The 20377-nt window shown below is 44.0% G+C and overlaps 1 protein-coding gene across 1 annotated transcript in view; it reads left to right on the forward strand.

Moving 5' to 3' along the window:
- Positions 1 to 3458: 3458 nt before the first annotated feature.
- The window catches only part of MACC1 (MET transcriptional regulator MACC1), a 47606-nt gene continuing 30687 nt past the window's right edge, over positions 3459 to 20377 (forward strand). Inside the window, exon 1 of the mRNA XM_073329538.1 lies at positions 3459 to 3535. The gene's annotated coding sequence lies outside the window, so the exon portion shown is untranslated. The remainder of the gene's footprint in view (positions 3536 to 20377) is intronic.

The raw sequence follows: 20377 nt of genomic DNA on the forward strand, positions 1-20377 counted from the left end.
GATGTATTTTAATATATTTATTAATACACTGAAAAAATACAAACACCAGATTGATTAAATATTTTGATTTATTTCCAGGACAGAAGGCTGTTTACTATGACTTGAAGGCCCAATCCAAAGGTCTGTCATTGATTTCAATAGTTTTGTTTTTTAAATGTGAGGAAGGACTGACAAAGTGTCTAAAAATGCCTCTCTAGGGAGTGCAACGTTTCTGCTCTGGGCCAGTGACCCTGCAGAGAAACAAGGAGTGGTGAGTGGGACAGTAACTGCCTGCCATGTGAAGGCTGTCAGTAAATGGAAGCTTCGGAAATCATTCTGGAGGACAGAAAAAAGGGATGGAGCTTGATACTCAGGAGAACAAAGTCTCCTTTATTGTTATTAATTATTATGGCATCAGTAGGACTCAGCTGAGGTTCAGGCCTAATTGTGCTAGATTCTGGGCACACACTGTGAAAAACAGTCCTTGCCTCAATGAGCTTACAATCTGAACAGAAAAGACAAACAGTCCCTGCTTCTCCAATGGCTCTGAATAAGCCAGCAGAAATGGCTGGCATTATTTCCCCTCTCCTCCCACTGGCAGTGCCCATTTCCAACTACAAATTCTCCCTGAAGGCCCTTAATCTCCAAGACCTTTAGAGGGGATCTGGAGGGAGAAAACCCTTTCTATTTCCATAGGCAGAGTCTTAGCAGAAGGCCAGGCCCTGCCTGGCTGTTGTGGGCATTTTTCTGACCATCCTCCTCATGGGAACAGAGCAGAGCCCTCCCAGGGGCTGCATCATCTGGCAAGTGGGATTTATTAAACATGATTTCAGAACTAAATCCAACGTAAATCAAACTGTGGTTGTAGATTAGAGGCTCCTATTTTCTAGATAGTGGGTTTTAAGATGAGACCCACCATTAATTAATTGAATGCAAGTTATTAGGCTCAGTACTGGGAGAAATTCTTTAGTATGTGATATAGAGGAATTCAGGTTGAATGGCCTAATGGTCCCTCCTGGCCATAAAATCCATAGAAAACATTAATAAACTACATGGCTGAGCTTATGTAGTTCCATAAGATATTTAGCTGTCACCATGATGAATATGGTATTGACAGATTCATTCCCTTCTAGGGCTCTGTCTCAGTGTGACATTCTGAGGGAATGGGATTGAAAAAGAAACGAGTGAGATTTTAAATGTCTCACTGGAAAATAGGAACATTTGTTTCTTTGCCTGAGGGAGATACTTTAAAAATACATTAAAGAAAACCCTAAATGAGGGAGTTACCCTCCCCGAGGGCCAAGTCTTCTGACCCATGTAAATAGCCCATGAATGCAGTGGAACTGGTGCAGCTCTGCTGCGTGGGGAGGGGCAGGACACTAGTGCAAACTGTGCACTGTGCACTTATCACAGACAGGTGGAGGGGAACTTGTGGGAGGCAGCATGGTCAGGGGATCTAGATGCAGTTTCAGTAGCTAAATCCCTCTCCTCAACTGCTGTAGCAGACTCATTAGAGGAAGAATGGTTTTGTGGTCAAGACAGTGGACTGGGACACAGATCGGAGTTCAATTTCTGGTTCTGTCGAGCATTCCTGTGTGACGTCGGTGAGAAACTATCCCTTTGTGTCTCCATTCCCCATCTGTGAAACAGTCAGAATGCTGCCTCTCTCACCCCCTTTGTGTTGTGTCTATTTATATTTTACATCTTGGTGGCAGGGACTGCTGTGCCTAGTACATGGGGCTGTGATTGCACTAAGTGCTGCTGGAACACAAATAATAAATCAGGATGGGAGATTTACGTCCTCTCTGAGTCATGCCAAGAACCCCTGTTCAAAGACTATTTACTTGGGGTCTGGCCAGGTGCAGGATTTGGACCTGAGTGCACTGAAATATGGTAGGTACATTCTTCCAGCTGTATGGTTGCCTGTTGTATCCAACGATGGCTTTGCAGCAACATGGGTTGATACATGAATGCCTGTGCATGAAGTGTTAAGTTAGAATACCATTGCACACAAAGGCAATCTCACTCTCTCAGTTGTTGAAGTCAAAAACCAGTGGCACAAAAGGTCGCAATGACTGGAAACATCATTAGGTGCAACGGATAGCCATAGACATCTTTGTGCCTTGCCAAACCTTGTGTATGGCACATAACATGGCTGCAGTGCTTTTCCATCTGTTGGACTAAAAGGTCTCCTCTGCCTGGTCTGCCAAAGCATACTCCTGGAGTGTGGCCACTGCTGCATGCTAGCAGCTACTTGGAGCCACGGGTGAGAGCTGGGTGTGAAGTAAGGACTAATGAAAGAAAACCACTCAAGCGTGTGACTGCTCTGACTTTCAGTGGCACAAACTCTTCTTCCGAACCCCATCACCCCAAGTTCTTCCAACCAGAGTGTGCGAAGAACTGATTTTTCAGTTTGGTATCAATTAAAATTTAAATTAATTTTAGGAAAACCCAACAAAGAATTTGTTTTCGAAATTTTTGGCAAATCAAAGAGATGGTTTCTGATTAAACAAAATGTGTTTTGGTTTCAAGCTTTACTTACATTAGTTTTTTTTTTTTTAACTATAAGGCTTAAGGAAATTTTGAAGTGAAAAGTCATTGTAAATCAAAACATTTCACTCTGACTTTTTCAGAATTTTTGTTTTTTGTGACAAATAATGGGGCAAAATCACATGAACGCGTTAAATGTTGCAGTGCTGCCAAATGTGCATCTTTTACCGAAAAGAGTTTCAACTGAAACATTTTACTCATCTCCACGTCTAATAAAGTCTCCATATATTAATTTGTTGCGACGATGTATGAAATTTTACTCTTGGAATCTTTACGTCTGTTTTGTCAAGGAACATGGGGTCAGAAAGGCTCTGTTCTCTTTCCTGGAATATATGTCTGTATTTCCGCCTCAGTTGATGACTAAAGGTTTTGGAGCCACCCCTAGCTGAGCTCATTCAGTAGCTGAGAGTGTGTCTCTCGCACAGATAGACGCAGAAGCAGTTATGCAGGTTTGTGCTAGTTTGGATGTTGTATTATTTACTTTGAAGCTAATTGTTTTAAAATTCAACAATAGCGCTTTATCCCAATACTCCCCTCATCTGCCCCTTCCAGAGAGCTCTATATACCTTCAGCATGGCACAGGAGAGTAAAAAATATAGACAGAACGTCTTCCAAATGCACAAACTGAGGATACATTAGTTTCCCTTTCCCACTTGCTTCTTTCTCTCCCTCCCTAAGGTGAAACTCCAGCAACCAGACCTGCTCTCCTGGTTTCAGGTATAATCAGAAATAAACTGAAAGCAATTATGGGTAATGTAGTTTTTGCTTTCCCCATAATCTGTTTAAACAGGTGGTGCTAAGCAGCAGAAGGACTGCAAGTCCCAGAGGGCGTTGCTCACAAGCCCTGAGAGACACAAGGTGTGTGCGGTGCAGCTAACCTAACCCTGTTGTAGTGACATTCTTCAAAGCCAGCACGGAAATGGGCACGCTTTATACATTGCAAACCTCCCAAACAATGTCATAATTTGGACCTGAACGAAAGCAGTTGCTGCTTGTTTCCATAACAGTAAGTGTTTTGTTTTTTCTAAATTAACTTTGTTATTGTTATTTCTATTTTAAATGCTGTGAGGTGCTTGGATATTAGGGTGGGAAGAGACTGAGAACCTAGAAAGGCGCATGAAAATACTGGGGGAAGATGGTGCAATTTTATAAACCAATGTGTTATAGGAGGCTGTTTTGCCTTCATGAATCCAATGGAGTAAGGTCAGATGAGATTACTGGTTCTGTGGATGAAGGGAAAGCAGTGGATGTATTGTTTCTTGACTTTAGCAAAGCTTTTGACACGGTCTCCCACAGTATTCTTGTCAGCAAGTTAAAGAAGTATGGGCTGGATGAATGCACTATAAGGTGGGTAGAAAGTTGGCTAGATTGTCGGGCTCAACAGGTAGTGATCAATGGCTCCATGTCTAGTTGGCAGCCAGTGTCAAGTGGAGTGCCCCAGGGGTCGGTCCTGGGGCCGGTTTTGTTCAATATCTTCATAAATGATCTGGAGGAAGGTGTGAATTGCACTCCCAGCAAATTTGCGGATGATACTAAACTAGGAGGAGTGGTAGATACGCTGGAGGGCAGGGATAGGATACAGAGGGACCTAGACAAATTGGAGGATTGGGCCAAAAGAAATCTGATGAGATTCAATAAGGATAAGTGCAGGGTCCTGCACTTAGGACGGAGGAACCCAATGCACAACTACAGACTATGGACCGAATGGCTAGGCAGCAGTTCTGCGGAAAAGGACCTAGGGGTGACAGTAGGCGAGAAGCTGGATATGAGTCAGCAGTGTGCCCTTGTTGCCAAGAAGGCCAATGGCATTTGGGCTGTATAAGTAGGGGCATTGCCAGCAGATCGAGGGATGCGATCGTCCCCCTCTATTCGGCATTGGTGAGGCCTCATCTGGAGTACTGTGTCCAGTTTTGGGCCCCACACTACAAGAAGGATGTGGATAAATTGGAGAGAGTCCAGCGAAGGACAACAAAAATGATTCGGGGTCTGGAACACATGACTTATGAGGAGAGGCTGAGGGAGCTGGGATTGTTTAGTCTGCAGAAGAGAAGAATGAGGGGGGATTTGATAGCTGCTTTCAACTACTTGAGAGGTGGTTTCAGAGAGGATGGTTCTAGACTATTCTCAGTGGTAGAAGAGGACAGGACAAGGAGTAATGGTCTCAAGTTGCAGTGGGGGAGGTTTAGGTTGGATATTAGGAAAAACTTTTTCACTAGGAGGGTGGTGAAACACTGGAATGCGTTACCTAGGGAGGTGGTAGAATCTCCTTCCTTAGAAGTTTTTAAGGTCAGGCTTGACAAAGCCCTGGCTGGGATGATTTAATTGGGGACTGCTTTGAGCATGGGGTTGGACTAGATGACCTCCTGAGGTCCCTTCCAACCCTGATATTCTATGATTTTACGATTCTATGATTCATTATTCAGTTGTTAGCCTTCTAATGGTCATAGCCAAAGTCTGTTGGAGTCAATGGAAAGACTCCTATTGGCTTTAACAGGCTTTGGATTAAAAGTGGTTTTCAAACTTTTTGTATTGGTGACCCCTCACACAGCAAGCCTCTAAGTGTGACCCCCACATATAAATTAAAAACAGGGGTGGGGGATTTAATTTACTAGGGGCTTGGGGCTGTCAGCCCCACAGAGCTGACAGCTTGCAACCTCCCCACATAACCATTTTGCACCCCCCCACACACATTTGAAAATCCCTGGTTACAAACCCGAGTCAATAAAGTTTGAAGAATCCCAGAATCATACTGATTAGAAACAAACAAAAAAAATCTCAGAGGCCAAAAGAACAGCAGTAAAGAAAATGTATAGATATGAACATTAAGGAAAGGAAAAAAACTAAAAGCTAAATATCCTCAAGAGTAAAGAAGGAATCCACTGAGAGAAAATGAAGGGATATTTGCATATCTAAAACATTATGAGTAGAACTGGTCAAAGTTTCTGATTTCAATGAAAAACTGGAACGTAGTCTGATATCTAATCTGATAGTTTGTCATTTACAACAGCCAATGCCAGATACTCCTGTAGAAGGTGTAAAACTCTCATGTTCTATCTAATTGCACAGCACTACACCATGGGGGAAGCACTGGGGGAGTTAATGGGGATTATAAGAGCTGGTAATCATTTTGCTTTAGGGTCTAAAATATTATCTACCTGAGCAACATTAAAAAATGGACTGGCACTGGCATTGTGGTTATTTACCACAATAATATCCTGTGACACTGTGTTAACCAGGCTAAATATATATTGGATTCAAAGTCCTATTATCTACTTAAATGTGTTGTCCTTTAAAGTTTAATGTTCTGTTGTCCTTTATTAATGGAAAGCTAAATGGGAGCATTTGACTGACATTTTCCTCTGCTATTCACACTTCTGTATAATTCTCTGTCATATCTCCTCTCAGTCCTTTTTCCACACCAAATAGTAGTTCAAATTCCCTGAAGGACTACATTGGCTCATCCTGGTATAAATTCTTGCCTTGATCTCTGTGGTCAAATCTCCACTCTTGAACTTCAAGGGCCCACAGGGTGGGGAAACATAAGGAGCTCACCCAGTAACAAAAATGGATGTCACTGTCTGAAAAGACGCTTGATCAGGCCTGAGCTGTCAGACAGTCCATCTAGTCAGCAGCTCTGCAGAGAATTTTCCATCAGCACAGCTCTTATGGAGCACCAGTAGGAATTCAAGCTATTGCCCATAATGGAAAACACAGAGGGAGGAGGGAAAAAACAACCTCTCCCCTCAACTCTGAGAGTATATCTCCCTTGAGATGCACGGAGCTCTTACTGTCATGACTAAGGCTACGAGTATGTCACAGAGGTCGCAGAAGTCTCCCAGCCCTGCAGGGCATGGGGGATACCCTCTCCCAGCTTGGCAGCTCCCACCCTGCAGGGCTGGGGAGATCCCCTGGAGCTCCCTAGCTGCCCCCCAGTGGGAGACCCCGCAGATCCCAGCTCCAGCGGGAGACCCCTGAGCTCCCAGCCTTGCAGAGCAGCCGGAAATCAGGTGTCCCTGCGGTCAGGTGTCCCTCCCAGCCACTGGGCAAGAAGCAGGGGGGCTGCAGCTCCCTGCCCTGGCATGCTGTGGGGCAGGGTGCTGGACTCTCTGTCCTCCCCATTTTGTTAAGGAATGTCTTTAGTAAAAGTCAGGGACAGGTCATGGCTTCTGTTAATTTTTGTTTATTGCCCGTGATCTGTCCCTGACTTTTATTAAAAACATCCATGACAAAATTGTAGCCTAAGTCATGAAGAACTGTGTTCAATGTCTCTTTAAAACAGTGGTTCCCAAACTACGGGTGCCACTTGTTCAGGGAAAGCCCCTGGTGGGCCGGGCTGGTTTGTTTACCTGCTGCATCTGCAGGTGTGGCCAATTGCGGCTCCCACTGGCTGTGGTTTGCCGCTCCGGGCTAATGGGGGCTGCAGGAAGGTCAGCCAGCACGTCCCTTGGGCCGCACCGCTTCCCGCAGCCTCCATTGGCCGAGAACAGCGAACTGAGGCCAGTGAGAGCTGCAATTGGCCGAACCTGTGGACGCGGCAGGTAAACAAACCAGCTCGGCCCGCCAGGGGCTTTCCCTGAACAAGCGGCACCCCTAGTTTGGGAACCACTGCTTTAAAATATCTTCTGATCTGGAAACCCCCTCTCTCCACTCTCATCCTTTTTCATATATGTTTCTGTATGTTTTCTGCTTTTGCTGTGTGTTTTCTGAAATGTCCTTCCCAGAAACTGAACTCTACAGTGAAATAGGGCTATACATCAATTTGTCTACAGCGATGGCTCTATAATATTTTCCTTATTATTTTTGTCCACTTTCTAATACAGCCTAACATCTTATTCACTTACACATTGAGCAAATACCCTCATTAAATTGCTCATAATGACATTTTGACTTTTCCTGAGATGTTACAGTTCATTCAGAATCCATCAGTGTGTATCAGTAATTTAATTTGTTGCTTTCAAAAGTGCCTTTCTAAGCACTCATCTGCTGTGAATTTAATCTTCTGTGTTGCTCAGTTACCTAGTTGTGTTGGGCCCTTCTGAATTACTCACCTCTTTTTGAGCTTTAATTAACCTAAATAGTTTGGGTCATCATTAAATATGACCATCTCACTTTTCTCCTCCTCCTCCTCCTCCTCCTCCTCCTCCTCCTCTTCCTCCAGAGTTTAAAAGTATATGTATATTCTGAATAGATGTAGATATATTGAGTAACAAGCCCATGTGCTGGGGCACTCTACTGTCAATAGAATTTCTTAAGATAAAACAAGGCCCAGAATCATTAAAATTCAGGAGTTTCCCCAAAATATCACTCCACTATAGGATCCCCTTAAAACACAAGGGCTGAATTCTCAGGTGAACTGGAACAGGTCCACCACCTCTCACATCCCAGATTCTAGGAGGAACTGAGGTCTGGATCAGCCCCTGGCACAAGTGGGAGCAGCCTTTGGCTGCTCCAAGCTGCACCAGCATGTAATGGCTTGAAAGAATCTGTTTTTCTGGCAGGGACGGCCTTAACATAGCATGGTCAGCCTCAGCCTCTCCTCCCCTGTATATTGAGATGGAGGACATAGTTGACTGTTCTGGCTCTATGCTAGCCTAAGTGTATGTCTACACTGCAATTAGACACCCGCAGTAGGCCCATGCCAGCTGCCTCAGGCTCAGGTTGTGGGGCTGTTTAATTGTGGTATAGGCATTCAGGCTCAGGCTGCAGCCTGAGCTCTAGGACCCTCCCACCTTGCAGGGTCCCAGGGCTAATTGTAGTGTAGACATACCCTAAGATTCCCCAATAATAAGCCTGAGCCTTTGTCAGCTATCCCATTTAGGGCAGCTTTAACTTCAGAGGCATAAACAAGGCCCAGAACAGGTTAAGGGCCCTCTTCCTGATTCCAAAATCTACCACCTTCTACCTTTCACATAGCTCCAATCCAACCGCCAACCCCCTAGCTTCTGCCTAGCTCCTCTCTAGCCCCAATCAAACACCCTCCCTGCTCCTCCTGACCCCCAGTTCATGCCTAGCTACACCATAGTCCCAATCCAGCTCTCCCATCTACTGGCTCCCCCAGATCCCCACTTAGTCCTCTTTAGTTCTGCTCCAGCTGTCCCAGCTCTCCCTCAACTCCTCTCTAGTTTCTTCATCTCCCCCAGCCCCAATCTAATCACATCCCTGAGGCTCTTTTAACTCCCCTCCTGCTCCATTATTGCCCTGATCCACCCCCCTCAGCCCTGTTTCAGGCCCCCACAAGCCCACCCCCAGTTCCCTGTCAGTCCCCTCCAGCTCTGCTCCAGGCTCTCCCTTCCATCCCTATTCCCCCAGCTCTGGAGCAAACTCCCACAAAGCTCTACTCCAACTCCCTTCCCCCGCCCTCAACAGCTCCGATCCAGATCCCCAACTCTACCCAGTTCTGCTCCAACCCCCCAGTCACCCACTCTGATTTAGCCCCCTGCCAACCCTCCCCCTCCTCATACAAAGCAACTGATACTTTTACCTTGTGCTCCATCTCTATGGGTGCCCCCCATCCCTGCTCATCCCCCATTACTGTGATCCCCCTCCATGCATTCTCTGTGCATCCTTGCCAGCAGCTCATGCCCAGGGCTGCCCTGGCTGGAGGGTGCCCCCTTTCCCAGCCTCCCCGCTACTCTGGGGGACCAGTGAGCCCCACTCTCCCTGGCAGCCCCTCTGGTAGGACCCCAATAACCTTGTGGTCTCTGGCATGACTGCACTACTTGCACCATTGTAGTTACACCATTGTTTAACTACCCCATGCACCACCGGAGAATTTCTCAGCCATCCTGTACAGTGAAGATAGATTAAAAGAAATAATTCACGTTCTCTGTAGCCTCCATATCTTCACTGATTGTTCCCTACTCTCTGGTGGTCTAAAAGGTGCTGAAAGACTGTTGTACTTAAAAACCTGAGTTTTTGCCTATCCGTAATTGAGAATTCCTCTTGCCTTCTTAATATCCATTTTACAGTGACCTACTGCTTCACTTGTGTGTGCTGCAGTTTCATTTTACAGTTTTTAAAATAAGGAACCTTTTTTTTAGTTCTTATGTGCCCCTTGCTACTGAGATATCCAAACACCTCACAAGCTTTAATGTATTTATCCTCACAACAGCACTGTGAGGGAGGGAAATGCTATCATCCCCATTTTATCCTGAGAGCAGGTAAAATGGAGATGGACTCCGGAGATTTTGGCTCAAATCCTGGCTCTGCCACAAACTTCCTGGGTGACTCTGGGAAAGGTATTTAATCTCTGCATGCCTTGTCCCGGGGAGTACATGGGCATATAATACTTCCCCGCCTGAGGGAAGATGAGGGCAAATTCATTAATGTTCGTGAGGGCTCAGGCACTTTAGTGATAGGAGTCTAATAAGTACTTACAAAGATACATTGTCTACGCTGCCTTGGTTTGCCTCAAACTCTGAATAAGAAGGGAACATTTTTAGCTATTACCTTTTAGCTCACACTGTAAGCAACAGTGCCTGTCCACGAGGAACTGTATTGAGGCAACCAACTCATTTCATAGACCACAGAACAGCTGCAACAACAGCTTTATCATTTAACACTTGGAAAAGCACTATATACACATGCAAATTATTAGCATTACCATATTATTAATACAACTTTGGGTCACTATTGATATGGGCTAGAATCAACCCTTCAATCTATCAGTGACAAGCTCTATGTCCTCATGACAGCCCCCTGACTCTCACAATACCGAACCTTTGGATATTTTTCAAGGGGAATAAATTTATATAAACATTCCAGCATCACCAGCACTAAAGCCTGCACAAGATTATATAATTAAGGGGAAGCAGTTTTACCCATGGACTAATAATTTAGAGAAAAATTGTTAAGGAGCACTTTTTTTTTTAACATGATCTCCTCCAACACCAAACATCTGAGCATGAGAGAGGAGCAGAGTGGATGAATCATAGAATCATAGAATATCAGTGTTGGAAGGAACCTCAGGAGGTCATCTAGTCCAACCCCCTGCTCAAAGCAGGACCGATCCCCAATTAAATCATCCCAGCCAGGGCTTTGTCAAGCCTGACCTTAAAAACTTCTAAGGAAGGAGATTCCACCACCTCCCTAGGTAACGCATTCCAGTGTTTCACCACCCTCCTAGTGAAAAAGTTTTTCCTAATATCCAACCTAAACCTCCCCCACTGCAACTTGAGAGCATTATTCCTTGTTCTGTCATCTGCTACCACTGAGAACAGTCTAGAGCCATCCTCTTTGGAACCCATTTTCAGGTAGTTGAAAGTAGCTATCGAATCCTCCCTCATTCTTCTCTTCCGTAGACTAAACATCCCCAGTTCCCTCAGCCTCTCCTCATAACTCATGTGTTCCAGTCCCCTAATCATTTTTGTTGCCCTCCGCTGGACTCTTTCCAATTTTTCCACATCCTTCTTGTAGTGTGGGGCCCAGAACTCATCACAATATGTGCACCTATACCCTAGGATCCATTAGTCCCAATTTAATAGTATTTCTCTAAAGGCAGTTGTTGGACAAGGCTTGGAGTCTAGAATCCTCTATTTTATTCACAGAACTGGTACAGTTCAGATGGTGCAAGCTACATCATCAGGGGTGAAAGTTCAGTGATCTGAAGGAGAACAGGGTTTAGTCTCTGTGCTCAGTCAATCCTCCTCCTCCCTACTGAGATTATTGAGTCTGCGTTTTTTAATGTAGACTCCTGATCTGGACTGGTGACCTGTTAGAAATGAGTTAGCGGTCTCAAACAGCCATCATATTGAAACTGAAGTCAAGGCAGCCAGACAGATGTGAAAACCTTATTTCCAATTTCCCAAGCTGTCCAGTCCACTCACACAGTTACTCTAATAGAAGAGCTTTACAGCCATGTAATAGGAAACAAGCTCAGATTTTAATCTATTTAAAAAAATATCACCTGGCATCCTACAGTGGGACAATTATGCTTTAGTCCAGGTTTTTTTGGGGGCAGTTGAGGGTTGCCTGTACCTTTAAATGAGCTCTGGTATGGCTGCTGGCTAAATTCAGGCAGAAGAGCCTGGCTAACCTGGGAGGGGATAAGGAATTTCCTCTGTAAATCTACTCCCTGGAGTTCCCCTCTATGTAGTGACTATCTACCATTCCACAGGCCCTGTGATTGAGTCAGGGTAGTAGGGAATGCTAAACTCAGCATTCAGTTTGCATGCCAATGGGAGGCACTCTTTTCTTAAAGAGTAAACTTTTGAATCAGCTTTAGATTCCACTGGCCACACCTTAAAATCAGTCATTTATTTCAAAGGAAGTTTTGCACATGAATCAATAGTAGCACATAACTACAAGGCAAAGGACACCCACAGAATGACAACCAATTTAAGGCTGAACCAACTTTTTTGATAGGGAAGTTCTATACCCAGTTATCAAATGTACTGTTTAAAAGCTGCAAGAAATTCTCTTTAGTACAAGTTTCTTTTTTGTATGCTGCATTTTGCCTGAAACAAACAAGCGATCAGCAGGTTTAAGCTGAATTCTTTATTCAAGCAAATGCATAAATACACAGATCCAACATCTTGATGATTTGTCACTCCAAATCCCTTCCCCAAGCTCCTGTTATGTTTTCAAGCATGTATTATATCTATTGAGTCCTGCTCTATTCAAGTAGCACTGGCTATCTTCTTATAGAGTGCCGGTCACTGCAGAATTTAGATGTCATACAATAGATATATATGATACAAAGCAACACAACTGTAGGTTTGCTTTTAAAAATTGTCCATCTTCTTTTATTTTTAAATCAGTAATGCTCAAAGTGATTTACAAATTGGATTTCGTTTGCTAACTTGCACTGAAAATTGTTTGATTTTTTAAAAAGACTAGTTTTCATTGATTAGCAATATTGAGTGGTAGTACAAATATGCTGGATTATATTCTCCGTGGGATGTAATATGTAACAGCTCACCTAGACATGAATCATGAGAATTTGAAAGGCACTTCCAGGTTTTAAAAAAATGAAGTAATTTTAAAAAATAAGTTTCCCAGTGATAAGTTTCCCAGTGATAACCATTTGGGAAGTAGCTCTTTCGTTGATCCATTAGTCAAGTGCATGTGTGTTTGCTTGTATTTATTTTTTGGCAAAGCCTGTGCTAAGGCAGGGGGCGTTGTTGACGTAACAAAAGGCTGAAACGTTTTGAGTTTCCAGCTGAAGCAATAGACTTAAGTTTAGCCTGCAGGTAATTGCCTGCTCTGGTAGATGTACATGCTAGCTTTGCTCAAGCTAGCATGTTAAATGTAGCATTGTGCCCATGGCAGTGAAGGTGGTGGCTTAAGCTAGTCATCTGAGTACGTATCCTGGTTGTGAGGCAGGATTGTAGTGGCCACAGCTACTCCAAGATGCCACCCGCACTGCTGTGGGCACAGTGCTCTTATTAGCAAGTTAGCTCAAGCAGAGTTGGGGCATGTACATCTCCCAGAGCTGGGAATTATTACATCTCTCAATTGCCATGTAGATACACCCTAAGACACAGTCCTGGCCTCAGTGAGTCTGCAATCTGCATGGATTTAAAGAAATGTTCTTCCACAGCACATTGGTAGGACTTGGGGGTGAAGGGTTGGGAGAAGGTGCGGAATAGTGTCTTGCCTTTCTCTCTAGACAGGAAGCATCCATCAAGATCAGCTGAATGTACCCCACACAATTAACTATTAGTAGCTCAGTGCTGTGTAGATGTACCTTTTGTATGTCTTTGTACAGGTCTCAGTGAGGACCTGATCCTGGTAGGAATGTTGTTCTTGGGGTTAAAGTGCTGGACTGGGACTTAAGAGAGCTGCTGTCAATTCTTAGCTCAGCCACAGATTTCCTGAGTGGTCTTGAACATGTCATTTTGGGCCAGATATTTATAGTGCTCAGCACCATTCTTCTCAGTTTGGGGCTGTAGCAAAATAGCTACCCCAACACACCCCCTACTGGTTGGGGCACTGCAGCAACTTTTGCCTCTGTTCCCCCCACTGTCCTTCAGTCTACTTCAGGCATAGGAGTGTTTATTAAAGTCTATAAGTCTTTATTAAAGTCTATAAGTATCTAGCTGGGGAACAAGTATTTAATAACGGCCTCTTCATTCTAGTAGAGAAAGGTATAACATGATCCAATGGCTGGAATTTGAATCTAGAAAAATTCAGTCTGGAAATACAGTGTACATTTTTAACAGTCAGAGTAATTAACCACTGGAACAATTTATGAAGGGTCGTGGCGGATTCTCCATCACTGACAATTTTAAAATCAAGATTGGATGTTTTTTTCTGGACGATCTGCTCCAGGAATCATTTGGGGGAAGCTCTCTGGCCTGTGTTCTACAGGAGGTCAGACTAGATGATCACAGCAGTGCCTTCTGGCCTCAGAATCCATGAACAACTCTCACTTTCCCCCTGCGCAGGTAATTCAGGCATAGGGTAGAATTTAAGCCTTAGAGATTTGGTACTGATCTCTGAATACCATTGAGATAAAAAGGTAACCTGTCTGCACGGACAGTGTTGATTCCGTGTACTGATTACTGAAAGAAACAGAGACAAGTTCTGCTCTCATTTACCACTGGTGAGTCTCCACTAACGTCAGTGGAGTTCATGTGAATTTGCACCACTGTGACAGAACAGATTCTGACCTCATGTATCTAGTTCTGCATTTTCCTGTTAAAACAAATTCAACTGTTAATCTTTTTGGCAAGATGCTGTGTGTATGAGTAGGAATAACTGCAATGTAAAATAGCTTTGCAAAGATATGTCTAATCTAGATTAGCTGAAAGCATTATTAGTTGGCAACAGTGTGTGTTTGCATTAAATAAGGACAAAGATATTTTTACATGGTGTCACTGATGGCTTGCTTACCAATGCTCCATGCTTCTGAAGCCAGTGGCCTAGTTAGAACGTGGGGACATAAAATATTAAATCAAGTTATAACTCAGAACATTACATACTCAACCTTTTATGGGCAGGGCTAAGTTTCTTTCACTGTATTGAAGCATCTAGATGGCCTACAGACATGTGATCTTAACAGCTTTAACACTTTAAGCTAGGTCAGGCCTGGTCAATACTTGGATGAGAGACCTCCAAGGAAAATCCATGATGCTTCCAGAGTAAGAGTGCTGCCTAGCCTTCAGTTTGAGTAACTACATTCTGCCTGAGATTTCATTTTGACAGTATTCTTCTTCACTACTCATCTTAAAGAGTTGTGTAGTGTTTGTGTGTGCTGTTATATAGTAATAGCTCTTCTATCCTCTATCCACTGGAGGATCTTATGATTTACAAATATCCATCAGTTTAACTTCATAGCTCCCCTGCAGGGTAGTAAAGACATGCCTATTTTAAGTGACTTGTCCATGATAATGAACTGTTACAGGGTGTCTGGCCCTTCCAAGGGAGATAAGTCAGCCCACCTGTGATACAGCTGATTTGCCTCCCCAGGTGGACTGGAGAGAATGAAGCAAGTCATGTGACTAAACCAGGCCTCTGAGGGGGCTAAAAAGCAGATGCCGGTAGATAGTCAAAAGGGGTGGAACTGCTGAATGAAGCTGCTGGGAGAGTTTCCTGCAGAGGTCCCTGAGAAAGGGAATTGTGGATGGGGAAGATGCAGCTGAAAGTTCTTTGTTTTCCTGTTGGGAAGAAGGCAGAGCAGGCTTTGCATCTTCTCTAGCTGCTCAGAGAGTAGGAGGAGAGAGTACCTAAGGAAGGAGTGGTTGTGCCCAGTTTATGTCTGTATATGGAAGACTCTCTCTTTGTTTTGGAACTTTGTTTTAATAAAATCAGACCCCAAGAAGGGCTCTTATTGGAGTTGTGAAAGCTTTTTGTGTGCTTTTTCTTTTTTAAATAAACCAAGAGAGGAAACTGAGGCTGGGTACTGCAGAACCTCCACTGGCCACCAGAGGGGGTGTATGTGAGAGGCAGCCAACCTTTTTACACACACATAGTCTGAGGCAAAGTCAGGGATCCAACAGAGGACTCCTGACACTAAAAGTTGGTTGGAAACCTTTTCAGTGGACAATTTTTGGTTGAAAACTACTGTTTTGTTCTGATGTTTAGATTAATTTTATAGCAAAATATTAATTTTATTATTTGTGTATCTTCTATTTAATATAATTAATATAAAAGTTTAAACAAACTGAAATGAAACATTTCAATGGTTCCAAATAAAAACAATGTTCAGAAGGTTTGTTTCTTGGGATATTTCAAAATTTTAGCTTTTTCATTCTGACTGGGAACAATTGCTACCCCCTCCCTACCCTCCCCCCCCCACCAACTGTTGGAATCTCCCACAGAACAGAAATTTTGAGTTCCCAACCAGCTCTTCCCAACATTGTTTTTTTGGTGGGGGTGGGGATTAACCATTATACTGACCTTAAGTAGCTGCTGCATTTCACCCTAGAGGTGTCTGTGTCTGAGCTGGGTTACCTACCAGCAGAGTGTTTTGGGATGCTTCAGGATGTGCTACACTGGTACTTTTATGGTGTAACAATAAACTAGCCCGGCCAAGGTGCTGCATCCTCTTCACAGACCTAATCCTGCAAGATGATGAGCGCCTTCAATGCCTACTTCTTGCAAGAGGCACCAAACTTGTTGAAGGATGAGGCCCTCAAAATTTTGGTTCGTGGTTTTCAGGAGACTGCTCTACCTGTGAAGATGGATTTACTGTGCAGATGTCTTGATATAGTGCAGGACTGTCTACAGTTGATAAAAAAGCTGGAGAACAGATACTAAAAATCCAGTGACGAGGTTTAAGAGTTAGTGATCTGCAGCCCTCATCTTCTGCTTGGGAGGCAGTAATTTCAGTCATGATGAAAAATAGTAAAGCTGTCTGACACAGAATGAATGAAGTGGAAAACTGGGCACATATTTTGAATCGAGGGTTATAAACCACAGCATGTTGAACCTGGCTCCTGAGAATTCACTGCATGGTTATTCATAGTATCTAAGGCCAGGAGGATCATCAGGTCTGACCTCCTGTTATTTGAAATGCTAATTCACACAGCATTTTGGGGTGAGCTTGCTAAAATTTTTGGCCCACCCCAAACTTCTCAAACTCCTGTCCAGTGAAGTCACATCACTATGCACCATGTTAGTTTCAGGAGTGTGGGGCTGGTCAGCCAGATGATTCATTGGGAACTCGCTTCATCCCAATTTAACTGACTCATTTTATACACAAAAGGAGGCTATTTTGCTGTCACCATAATATTCCTTCTATTATTATTATTTTTTTTACTGTGTGAGTGAAATGCATGAGTGCAATCCCTCTCACTCTACCACTTCACTAGTTCCTCCCTCACAGTATTGCCTCCCCTCCAGGACACACTTGCTCTCTTACTTTCACTGTGTGTGAAAAAAGGAAGAAAGAAAGGGGGTTACAAGGACTCTCCTTACTTCTCCAAAGCCGCCTGCACACAAATTGGCTGGGGAAAAAGAGAACCAGAACTTCCTCCCAGGTTGGTGACACAGAAAGAAGTTGGGAAGGAGGAAGGAGGTGGAGCTTTCTTGCTTGGGCAGGGATCTGCTGCTGCGTGCAGTGGTTGCCAGAAGGTGTCACAGCTGAACAACTGCTGCTCTGTCAGCTACTTCTGTTCTCCTATGGCCTCCTGAACTCACTAGAGGGGCTCAACAGAGAGCCCAGAGAGGAAGATTTGGCAGCACGGAAGCAGGGGAAGAACGGGGTTAGGACATCAGGAGGGACGTATAGGAGCATGTGCGGGGCCAGGGTTGTTAGGAATAGAGTGATCTCTGCATGGGGTGGTACTGGGGGTGCTCAGGAAGGTGAGTAGCGTGGGCCAATCGGGGCATAACAAGGGCTTGAAGAGGGGAAAGGCAGACCACTTCCCCTACCACCTCATCATATGAACCACAGGAGGCTTGTCATACCAGCACTGCTAGCTTTGATGTGAAACATCATCCAGAGGAAGGGGTGTCACTGGGGCTAAGTGCTAAGTGGTTTCACTGGAGGGCACAGATAACTCCCCCACTTCATGAGTATTTTGGGGTGCAGGAATATGTTGCGGGGGGGGGCCGGGAATGAGGGTTGGTAGAGCACAGGGGTATGAGGGAAGGGGAAAAGTGGGGACATAGTGCCAGGAATTATAGCCCTTTCATAACTGCTGCATAAAATTAGATAAGATGGGACATGAACAGCTGTACAGAATGACAAATGGTATGGAGAAGACAAGTCAGGTGCTGCCAATTCCCTCTCCATCATGCTAGAACAAGAGGTCAGTCAATGAAATGGGAAGGCAACAACACTAAAAAATGTACTATATATTTTTGGAAAACCAAAACAATTCACCCCCATGGAACTCCTTGCTGCAAGATACCAGATAGAGTGAGGCCAAGGTCTTAGTAAGATTCAAAACAGGACTGCAGAATGAGAACATCCACAATTAGATCAGGGAGGATATTTTTAAAATATAATAAGGGCTATGAGCCCTTCGTATCTCAGGATATAAAACTACCACTAAAAGTCAGGCTTAAGGAGAAGCTTCCCATTCGGGCAGGTGTGTCCCTAATTGGCACCGCAGGATTTTTTGCCTTTCCTCTGAAATATTCGGTCCTGGCTGTGATGAGAGAGAGAGAGAGAGAACACTGTAACTGGGTAGCTCGCTGATCTGATCTAACGTAATTCCTATTCCTGTGAATGAGCGCTAAAAAAGCAGTGTTTTAATGAGAAGCAGAGAGCCAGTCACCTTAATCTAGTAGGAACAGACCAAAGTTGTGAGCAGTGCTTCTGGTAGTAAGTAGTTAAAAGCAGGATTCAGAGATTTCACATGCTCTTTGTTAAGTGAGAAATTGACAGTTTAACATGAATCCTGTATGACAGACAGAAGCAGATCTTCGCTTGTCTAAAGCTTGTATAATTGCTCCATGAAGAAAACACTGCTACATAATGATGGTTCTGGTTTTGGTTTATAGAAAAATAACATGGATAGTTGAATTTGCTTTCCCTCCTCACCTAGCTTTGCCCCTAAGAATTCCATTTTTTAATTTCCGTCCTCCACAACTGCAAAGTGTGTCAAAAATAATAACTTTTCACTGGTAAGGGTCAATTTTTCTAGCAGGAAAACAAATGGATAATCGATCAGTCCTTTTATTAACAACATGTAGGCAGATCTTCCAAAGGAAGCCAAGTCTCATTATCAGAGAAAAGCCACAACCAAGCATCAAGCATCATTATAATTGTCATTCAGGGGAATAAGCAAAATGCTTGCTTTGTACAGTTTTATCCCCAAAGGTGTCATGGGGATAAGAGTTCTCATTTTGATACTGGGTTCAGAGTCTGCACTTCCAAAATATCAGTGATAAAAGGACTATTAAACAAGGTCTTCAGCTGAACCAGATCAATATACACAAACAGGCATCATTCTTTCCTTGAAAATACTATCACTGTCAGTCACATACAGTAATCTGCACTGTGACTTCTCCCCTGAGTACATCAAGTAGTCAGTGTACTATTAGAGTGACACACATCACATGGCTGCATCAGTGAATTATACCACATTGTTTTCTTCTACAATTAGGGACATCACCTCTTCCAACTGACAACAGATGAGGGCCAGAGGATTCTATGGGCCAAAAGGTTGAATTCCACTCCCATATTTAAGGGGACTATACTCCTGTTGCAGATGATTTTTTGACTGATGACATGTGATCGCATGTTGGATGTTCTTCCTTCCCACAAATGTGCCCTCTCAAGTACCACCTCCCCGCAGTCCATCAGATTTTCCAGAAGAGATTGAAGGAGTGCTTGCCTGGGACACATTTTTCTTCCTCCCCACATTCAACTATGATTTCATCTTGGCTTGTTTGTTCAGTGACAGCCTCCTGGGAGCTTGACTGACACAGCCTCAGAGCTGCCAGACTTAATCCTCCTGTCCCAACCACTGACTTAACTCTGCATTTGAGTAGAAGACCAACATCAGACTGAGGTACAGGGCACTACGCATCCCCAAAGTTCACTGGTTCTTTCTTCCTGGGAAATTTTCCTCATCTGGTACAGAGGCACATGGGACAGAAGGAATTCAGATACCTAGATGTGAGTCCTGCTGTTCTTTCCTGAGCAATCACACTGAAAGAGCAGCCCACCCATGCCAATTACCCTGACTGCCTGTCCTGTCCCTCCCTTTAGCAAGCCTGAGATGCCACCAGTGCACAATCAGGTGAAAATGCATGGTTGAAACCTATTACATTCCTAACCACATGGCGTTACACCAGAGGTGGAATTGCTCCAGGATTTACTCTGCATTATATGTCTGTGTGTCAGGTGTGCATAGCTGCAATATCTTCCTACATCAGGCTACCATCTCTCTACTTGACAGCTGACATGTCAGTTCAGAGGCATGTCTGGTATCCACCATCCTGGAAAGCTCAAGGCTATGTCCCATTGTGAAAACTATTGCACTTTAGGCCCAACCCTTGGCTGTGACAACTGTATGGTAGCAAGACATGCTGCACAAGTGTGCAATGCACCCAACTTTAATAAAGATGTATACAAATCATAGTAGTAATGCAAGGGTTAAAACCCCACTCTAACAGTGCACTAAGTTGCATTATCTTTAGTGTTTTAAATTAAAATTGCCTGAAATGGGCAGTGAGTGACTGAAGCAGTGGCCTGTGTATAGAAGTGAATTCCGTGTCACCTTGTCTGCCACTGCACGTGCGGTCCCGGCAACGACACATGGGAAGTGTAATTCTTTCAGACGATTGCTAGTCTGGGCTGGCAGGAATGTTTTAATGTTGAAATAGTCAAGATTTTTTTTTGTCTGATATGAGCAGTTAAATTACAAAGGTAATTATGTTTATGACCATGCAGCTCAGTGGAGTGCATAAACGTCAATCCCCTGTGAAGGACTAGCTTACTGCTCAACCC

This window comes from Lepidochelys kempii, chromosome 2 (genome assembly GCF_965140265.1).
Source record: "Lepidochelys kempii isolate rLepKem1 chromosome 2, rLepKem1.hap2, whole genome shotgun sequence".
In the NCBI taxonomy this organism is placed as follows: Eukaryota; Metazoa; Chordata; order Testudines; family Cheloniidae; genus Lepidochelys; species Lepidochelys kempii.